This window comes from Lathyrus oleraceus, chromosome 2 (assembly GCF_024323335.1).
Source record: "Lathyrus oleraceus cultivar Zhongwan6 chromosome 2, CAAS_Psat_ZW6_1.0, whole genome shotgun sequence".
Classification (NCBI taxonomy): Eukaryota; Viridiplantae; Streptophyta; class Magnoliopsida; order Fabales; family Fabaceae; genus Lathyrus; species Lathyrus oleraceus.
In genome coordinates this window covers 354,364,449-354,377,819 of record NC_066580.1, presented here as the reverse complement: position 1 = coordinate 354,377,819, position 13,371 = coordinate 354,364,449, and the positions used below count along the sequence as shown (strand labels likewise).

General features: G+C 41.1%; 1 non-coding gene across 1 annotated transcript; it reads right to left on the bottom strand.

The window, feature by feature from the left end:
* Positions 1-860: 860 nt before the first annotated feature.
* LOC127124700 (small nucleolar RNA R71) lies at positions 861-967 on the bottom strand. The gene has a single exon (XR_007804161.1). It is a non-coding gene; the product is annotated as a small nucleolar RNA R71 (small nucleolar RNA).
* Positions 968-13,371: the final 12,404 nt, after the last annotated feature.

The following is a 13,371-nucleotide window of genomic DNA, read 5'->3' as shown; positions in this document are numbered from 1 at the left end:
CTGTTAAATTAGTTCTTTTCAAAGGAGAAAACATTGCCCATAAGTAGTTCCACTAACAAGTACTGGATTATCATTGATTGCGTGAATTACATTCGAGCCTGTCTTTATTTATTATTTAAAATTATAATTTTATTTACCATTGCACCCTTATTAAAACCCTTAAAAATAGTTGCCTTAGATACACACCATAACAACAGGTTTGATAGATTGACACTTGGTCTCTGTGGATTCGATAATCTTTTATATTACTTTGACGTGATTCGTACACTTGCGAAAAACACGCATCAAGTTTTTGGCGCCGTTGCCGGGGACCAATTTCGTCAAATTTCATTACCCTGTAGTTATACCGTTTAGACTAAGGTTGTTACCCACCGGTCAATGCGAAAGACTCGCAGTGCCGGAAGTTTAGTAGACCCTCTAGCTGAACCTGAACGTTACGCTCGCGCACGTTTATTTTTCCATAGGAATAGGATAGCTATGGCCGAAGAACAAAACCGAAGACCTCTTAAGGACTTCGCCCAACCATCAAACGAGGAACCTAGTTCCAGTATAGTAAACCCCGTTATCCCAGCCAATAATTTTGAACTTAAACCATCCCTGCTGCAATTAGTGCAACAGAGACAATTCTCAGGTCTCGCTACTGATAACCCAAACCAACATTTAAAAAACTTTCTTCAGTTAGCAGACACCTTTAAAACCAATGGAGCTTCTCCTGAGGCGATACGCTTAAGATTATTTCCCTTTTCCATCAGAGATAAAGCTCTATCATGGTTAGATTCCCTTCCACCCAATTCAATAACAACTTGGGATGACCTTAGGAAAGTTTTTCTTGCTAGATATTTCCCCCAAGTAAGACCGCTCTTCTTCGAAACCTTATAACTAGATTTACCCAACTCCAAGGAGAGTCGTTGTTCGAAGCCTGGGAGAGATATAAAGAACTATTAAGAGCATGCCCACACCATGGCTTAGAGAATTGGCTAATCATCCAAACCTTCTATAATGGACTTCATTATAACACTAAGATGACCATCGACGCTGCCGCTGGTGGCGCACTGATGAATAAACCTTACCCTGAAGCTAGTGCCCTTATCGAGGATATGGCCCAAAACCATCAATCATGGGGAGTAGAACGAGCGACAGTGGAAAAGAAGGAAGCCCAAGGAGGAATACATGAGCTAAGCTCTATAGACATGATGCAGGCTAAAATGGACGCGTTGGCCCTTAGAGTCGAACATATGTGTACAACTCCGAATACTGTAGCCGCAGTTTCGCCGAATTGTGAGATATGTAGAACGCAAGGACACCAATCCGCCGAATGCAATCTGTTAAATGAAACCAACACTGAGCAAGTGAACTATACCCAAGGGAACCCATTTTCTAACACATATAACCCTGGATGGAGGAATCACCCAAACTTCTCCTACAAAAATAATAACCCTATTCAAAATACCGCACCTCCGAGACAACAAGGTTACCAAGCCCCTAGAACAAATCAACCTATGCAACCTGTACCGCCAAACCCGAGCTTTGAAGAAATTGTAAAAGATTTCATCGTTGCTCAAAAACAGAAAAACAAAGAGTTCATGAACCAAAGCGTCCATGTTAACGAACTAATTACCCAGTTAGGAACCAAGGTTGATCAAATCATTACTCATAATAAGATGCTTGAAACCCAGATCTCTCAGGTAGCGTTAAACCAAGCCCCACAGACTACCCCTGGAGGACAGTTCCCTGGACAACCTCAACAAAACCCGAAAGGGCAAGCTAATGCCATTACTCTACGAAGTGGAACCGCTTATAAGGAGCCTTTAAACCCTAGATTAAGTGAGCCTGAAACTTCTGAGAGGAGTGAGGAAAAGGAACCAGAGAAGCCTGAAACCCCGGAAAGTCAAGAAAAAGGAGAAGAACCTAAAAATAAAACCTATGTACCACCACCGCCATACAAACCACCAATACCATACCCTCAAAGATTAAAGAAAACCCAAATCGATAATCAATATCAAAAATTCGTTAAGGTTATAGAAAAACTTCACGTAGAAATCCCCTTTACAGAAGCCATCACCCAAATACCTTCTTATGCTAAGTTTCTCAAAGACATACTTACGAATAAACGTAGACTTGAAGATCCGAAACCCGTGGAATGTAATTCTATTTCCGAAGATAGGTTAGCAAAGAAAGATAAAGATCCCGGAAATTTTTCCATTCCTTGTATTTTAGGGAATCATGTCATCGAAAAAGCTTTTCTAGACTTAGGAGCTAGTGTGAGCTTAATGCCTTTAGCAGTTTGTGAGAGATTAAACTTAGGAGAATTACAACCTACTAAGATGTCGCTTCAATTAGCCGATAGATCCGTTAAATACCCTATAGGCATACTTGAAGACGTCCCTGTTAGGGTGGGTCAGTTGTTTATACCTACTGATTTTGTTGTCATGGACATTAAAGAAGATGACGACATACCAATCCTCCTAGGTAGACCGTTCTTATCGACTGCTGGAGCCGTAATAGATGTTAAAAAAGGAAAACTAACTTTTGAGGTAGGTGAAGAGAAGATAGAATTTATATTGTCAAAATTTCTTATGGCACCTGTGATAGGAGATTCTTGTTATGCCTTAGATATCATCGAAGAATGCATTAGGGAATTAGAACAAGAAGAAGAAAATAAATCTATAAAATTGCCATCAACCCTTATTTTGGAAGATGACAATTATAAAACACCCTACATTGATGATAACCTCCACGAATGTTTATCTCTTACCCCAGATCCTATGCCTTGCCCTATGAAACCGACCGTAAAACTTAAGGAACTGCCTAAAAACCTGAGATATGAATTTCTGGATGAAGATATGAATCGTCCAGTTATAGTCAGTGCTACCTTAAACCAAAAAGAAACCGATCAATTATTAGAAGTTTTACGTAGGTACCCCTCAGCCTTAGGATATAAGATCTCTGATCTAAAAGGAATAAGCCCATCCGTATGCATGCATCGGATTTTGCTTGAAGAAGATTCAAAACCTTCCAGAGAACACCAACGTAGAATAAATCCTATAATGAGTGCGGTAGTTAAGACTGAAGTTCTTAAGTTACTAGAGGCAGGTATAATATATCAGATCTCGGACAGTAAATGGGTGAGTCCCGTGCATGTAGTACCCAAAAAGGGAGGCATCACAGTCGTACAAAACGAGAAGGGCGAACCTGTAGCAAAAAGAACCGATGGAGGTTGGCGTATGTGCATAGATTATAGAAAATTAAATAAAGCAACTAGGAAGGACCATTTCCCATTACCATTCATAGATCAAATGTTGGAGCGCCTAGCCAGACACTCTTACTTTTGTTATTTAGATGGATATTCAGGATTCTTCCAAATACCTGTTCACCCCGAAGATCAAGAAAAAACTACCTTTACATGCCCAGTTGGAACTTTTGCCTATAGAAGAATGCCTTTTGGACTTTGTAATGCTCCTGCAACTTTCCAACGCTGCATGATGTCTATCTTTGCTGATTATTTAGATGGAGTTATGGAAGTATTTATGGACGATTTCTCAGTTTGTGGATCAGATTTCAAAAATTGTCTTGTCAACCTTGAGAAAATCCTGGAGAGATGTGTGGAGGTAAACCTTGTGCTAAATTGGGAAAAATGTCATTTCATGGTCACCGAAGGGATTGTTTTAGGACATATAGTTTCCGAAAAAGGTATAGAGGTAGATAAAGCAAAAATAGAAGTCATAGAGAATCTAAAACCGCCGAAGACTATCAGGGAGATAAGAAGTTTTCTTGGACATGCCGGATTTTACCGACGTTTCATCAAAGATTTCTCCAAAATAACAAAGCCCTTAACTGGTCTTTTAATGAAAGATGCTGAATTTATCTTCGATGAAAAATGTACTGAAGCATTTAATCTTCTGAAGGAAGCTCTGACTTCAGCACCTATAATGAAACCCCCTGATTGGTCAGAACCGTTTGAGATAATGTGTGACGCCAGTGATTACGCTGTTGGAGCCGTTCTAGGTCAGAGAAAAGATAAGAAGTTACATGTGATTTATTATGCCAGTAGAACCCTAGACGCTGCACAGCTCAATTACGCAACAACCGAAAAAGAGCTCCTAGCTGTAGTTTTTGCAATAGACAAATTTAGATCTTATCTAGTAGGAGCCAAGATTATAGTTTATACCGACCATGCTGCCATTCGTTACTTACTAAGCAAAAAGGATGCCAAGCCTAGGTTACTTCGATGGATTCTATTACTGCAAGAGTTTGATTTGGATATCCGTGATAAGAAAGGCACTGATAATGTGGTAGCTGATCACCTATCTAGGCTAGAATACCTGAAACCTGATCCAGTTCCCATAAATGACGATTTTGCCTATGATAGACTGATAGCCCAACTAGAAACCATTGAAGAAGATAACCCAGACCCTCATGAGTATTTTCAAAAATCCTTAGCCATAAGTGATGTACCTTGGTATGCAGACTTTGTTAATTATCTAGCCGCTGACATCATACCCCCTGATCTAAACTACCACCGGAAGAAGAAGTTCTATAGTGATATGAGAAACTTCTATTGGGACGAACCATTTCTTTTCAAGAGAGGTAAAGATGGCATTTTCCGCCGTTGTGTTCCAGAAGAAGAGGTAAATAATATAATTGAGCATTGTCACTCTGCACCCTATGGTGGACATGCCAGCACATCTAAGACCTACGCCAAGATTCTTCAAGCTGGCCTATTCTGCCCTACTATGTGGCGTGATGTCCATGCTTTCATTGTCAAGTGTGATAGATGCCAACGCACAGGAAATATTTCAAGACGTAATGAAATGCCGTTAAGAAATATCCAAGAAGTAGAACTCTTCGACGTATGGGGTAAAGACTTTATGGGACCGTTCCCACCATTTTTTGGAAATCAGTACATCTTAGTAGCTGTTGACTACGTGTCTAAATGGATTGAAGCTATCGCCGCACCCACAAACGACACCAGAGTAGTCATCAAATTATTCAAAAATTATATATTTCCCAGGTTTGGAACACCCCGTTTAGTCATAAGCGATGGAGGATCGCACTTCATATCGAGAATATTTGATAAACTTTTAAGCAAGTATGGAGTTATGCATAGAGTAGCAACACCATACCACCCACAGACCAATGGACAAGTGGAAGTATCTAATAGGGAGATAAAACAAATCCTCGAGAAGACTGTCTCTATATCTAGAAAGGATTGGTCATAGAAACTTCAAGAAGCATTATGGGCCTATAGAACCGCTTTCAAAACTCCTATAGGAACAACCCCTTATCAACTGGTCTATGGAAAATCATGTCACTTACCTTTTGAATTGGAACATAAGGCCTATTGGGCCATCAAAACTTTGAATTTGGATTACTTGACAGCTGGTGAGAAACGTATCCTTGACATCCACAAATTAGAAGAGCTCAGACAATCTGCCTACGAAAATGCCATCATATACAAAGAAAGAACAAAAGCTTGGCATGACAAAAGAATCATAAGAAGAGACTTCAAAATAGGCGATCCTGTTCTCCTGTTCGATTCTAGGTTACGACTTTTTCCAGGTAAACTCCGTTCGAGATGGACTGGCCCTTTCGAAGTATCTAAGATCCTGAGATCCGGTGCTATTGAAATCAAGAACCAGACATGTAAACCGTTCATCGTCAATGGACAGAGGTTGAAGCCCTACGAAGGAGGTGACATCCCGACAACATACACCTGCCATACTCTGAGTGATCCACCATATCCTTCCAATGATGTTTAAATATCGGTCGTCGAGCTAATGACGTTAAACAAGCGCTGCATGGGAGGCAACCCATGGTTTTTTATTTTTTGTACTTTTTATTTTTTACTTTTACTTTATTTTGTTTATATTATTATTATTATGTCAGGACTAACGATTGAATGTTTTATGTGCTTTCAGGACTTGTTTGCTAACCTTGTACAGAATGCAGAACCCTGATGACATGCACGTGGCCTTTAGAGATGATGCACAGAGAGAGCGTTACTATGTTCACATGAGACGCCCTATGGCTCCTACCAGGTACCCTGACCATGACTGCATGGATGCCTTGGGGATAGAGCCAAGCGTCAGATTTTTATGCCATCAACTCCAGTGGGAACAGTTTGACTACAGGAACAACACTTATAGGAACTTGACTCTTGAGTTCCTCAGCTCGTTTCATTATGACCCCTGGGCTGGACCCGATGGACTCGCTGTTTTCAGGTTGTTCGGGATTGACTACTCATTCTCTCACAAGGAGTTTGGTGATTTGCTAGGTTTCCAGACTACTCCTGATGCTATTCCAGATACACCGATGGGGTATTTTATGAGCAGAGAAGTGGAAAAGTTTTGGACTAAAATATCAGGCGGAGGGAGCCAAGATCCTTCTACCCAGTTTTCTCAGGTAATTCACAACCCTGCATTGAGGTACTTCCAGATGATTCTAGCACATTCTTTCCTAGGTTTTCCAGATACAGAGACACTGCTAAGTGAAGAGGAGATTTTCCTACTGTTTTGTGCGACTCAGTCTCGCCCTGTTGCTTGTGGCAACTTTCTGTTAAAGGGCTTGGCTAGTGTTGCCAGATCATCCGTAGGCATCATCCATGTCGGTGGGATTGTTACACAGATTGCTACTGCATTGGGTTTGTCTCGCAAGTTATTGCACCTCAGGACCTTCTGCTTCTACACCATCCTGGATATTGATTTTTGTCTTGATAGAGGACTGATGAGGAGGGTTTTTTTTGAGCCCAACATGTTTAGACTGCTGATCGACGGCGAAGCGATACACTATTTCACATTACCAGATCAGCTGATGACCAGTGTCCATGATCCTGAAAATTGGAGTTATGCTCTAGAGGGTTATGGAGAGACTGTCGAAGAGCCGAAATCGCCTCCCGCCGCTGAGTACACTCCTACACCTCTTACTCCCCAGATCACTGTTATGTCTAACAATTTGTCTCTGCAGCCACCTGACCTACAAACACAGATTTATGAGCTCCGTAAGGAGACTGCCCTGCTCAAGCAGGAAGTGGCAGACTTAGCGTTACAGATGCAGGTTTCTGATCTCACTCATGCCTCAGAGACCGATGCTCTACATCAGGAGATTGAAGAGCTTCGGAGGGAGATAGCTGAGTTTCGTGGATCAAGCCAGGAAAAGACGCCTACCACATGACTCATTCTACCCTGACAGCATTACCCTAGTATTTTATTTATCGCATTTCCAGACATATTTTACTTTACTGCAGCTTTTATATTTTCATGCACTCTGAATTTCTTATATATATACATATTATGCACTAATGTTAACTTTTTCTTTTTCTTTTGTTTCTTTAATTATTTTATTTTTTTGTCGTGCAAAGAAAAAAAAAAATATATAAGACAAAAATATTTTCATTTTTGTCTTTACAAAAAAATATGCAAGCCTCAAGCCTTGAAAAGAAGAAGAAAACGCTATTCAGACCCCCCGGAAGACAAAGGTGCAAGAAGGCCCAAAAGGAGGATCCAAAACCACAAGGCCCAGGAATTTGCCTTGTGGCGGGCGCCATAGGCCCTGTGGCGGGCGCCACACCGTACCAACAACAAGTACGGGGCTGAATCCCCATTTCCACCATTTTCATCCCTTTCATCACCAAAAACCCATTTTTCCAACCTTCCAAATCCTCCTTGAACCCCATTAAAGCTCCCTCATTTCCAAAATACCCACCATCCATAAAACATATCCAACATCCATTTCCATTTTCATCCATCAAAAAAAACCAAAAAAATCAAAACTTTATCATCCCCTCATAAACCACTTTTTCTACCATTTTCACTACCTAAGGAGCATTCAACAATGGAGTTCAACGGATTTCTTCTTCGTGATGGAAGACCGGGCGAAAGGCAACGGAAAATTATTCAGAGGCTTCAAAGTCGAGAAATTCTCTCGACTAGGTACGTCGACAATAACTGTCTGTATGCTTTGGGTATTTATCATAGTGTTTTTAATTTATTAGAATTTCTAGGCTTGCATAATATTTTCATTAATCAGGAATCTACCTATGAGCGACTGACAACTGAGTTTTTGAGTTCTTTAATATACACTGTCAGTCCTAACACTGCTAGCACTGTTGGTACTGTTATTTTTAGACTGTTCGGAATTGAGTATGAATTCAGTACCGACAATCTAGCAGGTTTGTTAGGAATCCCTCATAGGGAAGGTGCAATTTGTGAGGCACCTTTGGATGCGGAGTGGTCGGCCGAGGTATTTACCTTCTGGCAAAGGCTTTCAAGTTCTTCAATTAATTCTTTCGAAGGGATACTTGCGTCGACCATTCACAACCCGGCCATAAGAGTTTTTAGACTTCTTTTGGCATGTACTATTTTTGGCCGGGAAAGTCCAAACAAGGTAAATGCTCGTGAACTCCTATTTTTGCAAGGATGCCTCACTAGAACCCACATCAATCCGGTCCCGTTTATGCTTGCTCATATGACTTTATTTACTAACAAAACAGGACCGATTGTTTTTGGAGGGCTTGTTACGTATATTGCTCGGGCTCTTGGCCTGAACGATGAGATAGCTACACTTGAACCACTACCTCCTCGCACAATTAATTTAAAATTTCTGAAAGACATGAAATTGTGCCGAGCAAGGAGAGAAGGTGGTTATGAGTTGATGGTTCATGGGGTAGCTATCCCATCTGTTGCTTTACCATGCAGTAGACGTACTGATGTACGTGATGAAAGGAACTGGACCTATGATCTTAATGCTCCACGTGTTTTGGGTCCACTTCCTCCTAATATTCCCGACGGGGAGGCACATGACACTGATGATGAGTATGATCGGAGAGAGCAGTCTCCCATCCCTCACATGTCCCCCCATCGTCCTTCACAGTCACACACCGCACCATCTTCCTCTAACCCTGTTGCAGGTACTGCTCCTGGATTCCATGTCACCGAGGAGATGTGGCGTGATATGACAGCTAGAGAAGAAAGGCGTGATGGCCTTCTCTCTACTATTTCACAGCAGCTGACGGACAATATGAGCTTCATGCAACAATCGCGATTGGTTTCGGATCGTGCCTATAGCAACGTTTGCCGTACCTTGAACGATATCTCATTAGAGCAGAACCGTCAGAGAGAGTTCAACAGCCAACACTACCAGCTTGTCGAGGCCACTCAGGGTTCCATCTTAGGTAACCTTCGAGAGGTTCGGAGTGCTCAGGCTGCTTTATCAGCACGACTCGACCGGAGGGACCAGCATCGTAGTAGATCCCGTCGTTCCAGACCATCACATCAGGACGGCGAAGGCACCAGTGCCCCTCCTCAGTAGTCTTTTTCAGGTTACCCCCCTTATCTTATTTCGAAACATTGGGGACAATGTTCGATCTAAGTGTGGGAGGGGATTTTATTGCTTTCTGTCATTTCCCTTTTTAGTTAATTATTTCCTTTCAGTTATTTCCTTTCAGTAATTTAATTTTCTTAGATAATGCATGAGTCTGACGAGTCACCAGTATAGTGTCTTTTTAGTTCATCTTCATTTTTTTTCCCATTTCCTTAGCCTTACCAGAAAATTTTTAAAAAAAGAAAATGATGTTGTTTCACATGTTTTTTGGGCTTTGGGACAGGTTTAGATTAGGATGTAGTGACCTAGGTCAACTTTTTGAAACATCAGAACCATTTTAGCACCATAGACCTCTTGAATATAGGAATCACTCCTAAACCCCACCATCTTGGCCTTTACTATCATTTTAAAAATTGTCCTAAGTAGTTTATCTTAGCAGTCAGCTCCGGCTTAAGCATGCTCTACGTAGGGGGCCGATGAACATAAGTGAATGATGCAGTGCTAATGGTATAGGTGACCCTCACAAAGTCATTTAAACCGAAAAAAAAAGAGGAAAAAAAAAAATAAAAAAAAATAAAAAAAATTTGCAAGTCACCTATTGTTAGTTGGTTCAGAGGTATCTGGCACTGAACTTGGTAGGGCGGATTACGATCCGATCCCCCGCAGCTACATTTAGGCGAAATAAAACAGGTTTACACATGCTTATGTGCCAGAAACCTTATGTTATGGATCAGAATCACTAACCGGTCACTCTACTATGAAGCATGTACAGATAACGGGCTTAATGTGATTGCGCCTGAATGAAAAGGACACAAAAAGATGAGAAGATAGGCCTAGGTATTGTGGGATGATATGGAGTGGTTAATATAGGATTGAAGTTTGTGTTTGTGTTACTATGGTACCCTTGGTTCACTTAGTTAGTATCTGTCACTGCATCCTGACTTGAACTTAGAATCCCTTTAGCCCAAAGACAAGTGTTGACACCATATTTTCTTAAGCTTTAATGTTTGCTTGAGGACAAGCAAAGGTTTAAGTGTGGGAGAATTTGATCACACTAAAATTCACCGTATTTCTGACTCCGATTTCGCATGCATTCTTAGCTTTTATTGTTGTTTTGCTTTGTTATTTCTTTGTTTTCTTATGTTTTCAGGTTTTTATAATAATCGGAGCTTGAATCGGGAAAAGGAGCGAAAAAGGAGTGAAAACGGGCGAAAACCTAGAAATTCAGCGTTTTGCACTTACGGCACCCACCGTGGCGGGCGCCATGGGGTTAGCCATGACGTGGCCACGTCTCAAGACCACTCCTCAACCGTCAAGACCCACGATCCCCACTCCATCATCCCCTGTAGGGACCATGGCGGGCGCCATAGGCCTGTGGCGGGCGCCACAAGGCCAAAATCAGTAACCTCCACTTTTTAGTGGAGGGGCGTCCCTGTCATTTCATGCTTTCAGTTTTTACTATAAATAGGACCTTAGATTTTCGTTTTTCTTCATCCAGAATTAGAATTCTCTAGGCATATATCAGTTATAAAGCAGTTGCCATTCCACATCGGGGTGCCTCTGCAATCGAGTGATCGAGTCTGTAATCTGTCTGTGGTTCGAGTTTTTGGAGCACTCTGGAGGAAGTTAATCCTGCCGCCATTTTAATTCAAGTTCGTATTTTACTTTTATTTATTTCCTGCACTCGCACTTTACTTTGTTTATTTCCTGCACTCGCACATTTACGTTGTTTATTTCCTGCACTCGCACATTTACGTTGTTTATTTCCTGCACTCGCACATTTACGTTGTTTATTTCCTGCACTCGCACTTTACTTTGTTTATTATCCGCACTCGCTTTAAATTACTTTTATGAAAAACTATAAAAAGAATATTTACTTTATCATGTCTAACTAATTCTATAAAGGTTAGAATGTAAGGATCGTAATTAAACCAGTAATCAGTATAATTGTTCGTGGAAACACCTAAGGGCTATTTTATCTTTCAATTCAAGTAATTGTTTTTAACTATTTCAAAAACAGCCAAAAGCGCTTTGTCTAGTTTATTAGGAGATTTTAGATTAAAAAGAAAAGAGATTTTAAAACGATTTTCGGACGCGTTAGGAAGTTTAAACTCTGGTTCGTAAGAACCTCTTTTTGCTAAGAAGTCCAGGTTAAAATACTTTTCAACTTAGTTAAGATACTATATTTCTTAAAATAGGTTTACTACTCTAACGCAGTACGCACCTTTTTATCCGTGACAATAGGAGGGGTTGATTAGAGAGTACAACTCGGTTCTGAATACGCGAAAGCGACAGTTCCTGTTAAATTAGTTCTTTTCAAAGGAGAAAACATTGCCCATAAGTAGTTCCACTAACAAGTACTGGATTATCATTGATTGCGTGAATTACATTCGAGCCTGTCTTTATTTATTATTTAAAATTATAATTTTATTTACCATTGCACCCTTATTAAAACCCTTAAAAATAGTTGCCTTAGATACACACCATAACAACAGGTTTGATAGATTGACACTTGGTCTCTGTGGATTCGATAATCTTTTATATTACTTTGACGTGATTCGTACACTTGCGAAAAACACGCATCAGAGAGGGAGGGTCAGATGGTTCTGTATCTATGGAAATGTTATAGTAGGGGGGTGATTCTGGAGAAGAAGATGAAGAGGGTGAGGTTGTTTTGTTTAACATTTCTGCTTCTGAAACGGGTAGGGTTGTGGTGGCAAGGTTGAATTTTTGAGATGGTTGGTTAGATGTTCTGGTGGTTGAGGGAGGAGTGTCTGAGGTGGTATATATGGGTGTTGGTTGAGGGAGAGAGGAAGCAATAAGCTTTAGTTGTACATAAGGAGCGAGAGAGACAGACATACCAGAAGATCCAGTCAGAGGTACTGGAGGTCTTGATCCGGAGGATTCTCCCAGCTTTGCTTTCTTCGCTTGCTTTGCCTTCTCAGATGGTCCTCGTGGTCGCTTCATGAAGTTAAGAGGCTCGTCTGGCAGCTGGCTTATGCTGAAATCTGAGATATCTACCCCTTGTTTTTGTAGATCATCTAAGTAATCTGGAGGGTCGATCTTTGAGAACAGATAAAGTCCATTTTGGATCTTCCTCTAGTCTTTGAGAGCTTCCCGTGAGGTGTCCATACTGGGTTTGGCCCTTACTTGATCCAGAATCCCCATGCTCTTCAGATTTCGGGCGTTTAGAGCTCTTCCAGTGTCGATCATCACATCGTCCATGAGTCTGAAGGTAATCGGATGATCTACGAGACCGCTTTCAATAAGAACGTTAAAGATGAGTCTTCCCAGGGGAATGTAGTTTCTGGGCTTCATGTTATTTCTGGTATCTCTCACAAAGTCTCTGAGGTATTTGAAGAGAAGTGCAGGGAGGCAGAGCTTCAGACCTTTGTGGATGCAATACAAAATACACTTCTGGTCTGTGTTGATGTAGTCTGAGGAATTTGAAGCTGGGCGATGATGGATGGTGCCCAAGATGATCTTCAGCCAGACTCGGAGGTTCTGATGTAGTTCCTTGTTCTAGGAGTGATTGCCTTCCGTGTTCTGTTTGAAGATAGTTGGATTAATCTCATGGGACAGATATTTTGCCCTTGGATTAATGTTGTAAATCCTTCTTCCTCCATCTTTCTCCATGCCCAGAAGAGCAGCAATGGACTTCTCAGTGATCACCATCTTAACTCCCAGAACATAGGAGACGATGTAGTGATCTTCAGCATCAGCGAATCTCCAGAATTCCTTCACTAGGTTTGTGTAAACTGGACCATACAGACGTTGAAAGTAGTTTCCCCAACCTTGATTCTTCAGTTCTTCAGTAAGGTCAATACCAGTTCTTCGCATGTTTTCGAAATCCCCCAGTGATTCACACAGAACTTCCAGTTTCTCAAACGGTGTTGCAAGGTTGATATGTGGCTCATGATCAAGAATGTGAGGCTCTTTGTAAATGGGAGTTGAGACGACACCAATAACTGCTGGGTTTGGGTTGCTTGAACTTGGAGCTTGTTCGTTGGAATCCATCTGTTGAGATAAGTTATACACTAATTGTTGTTGTGG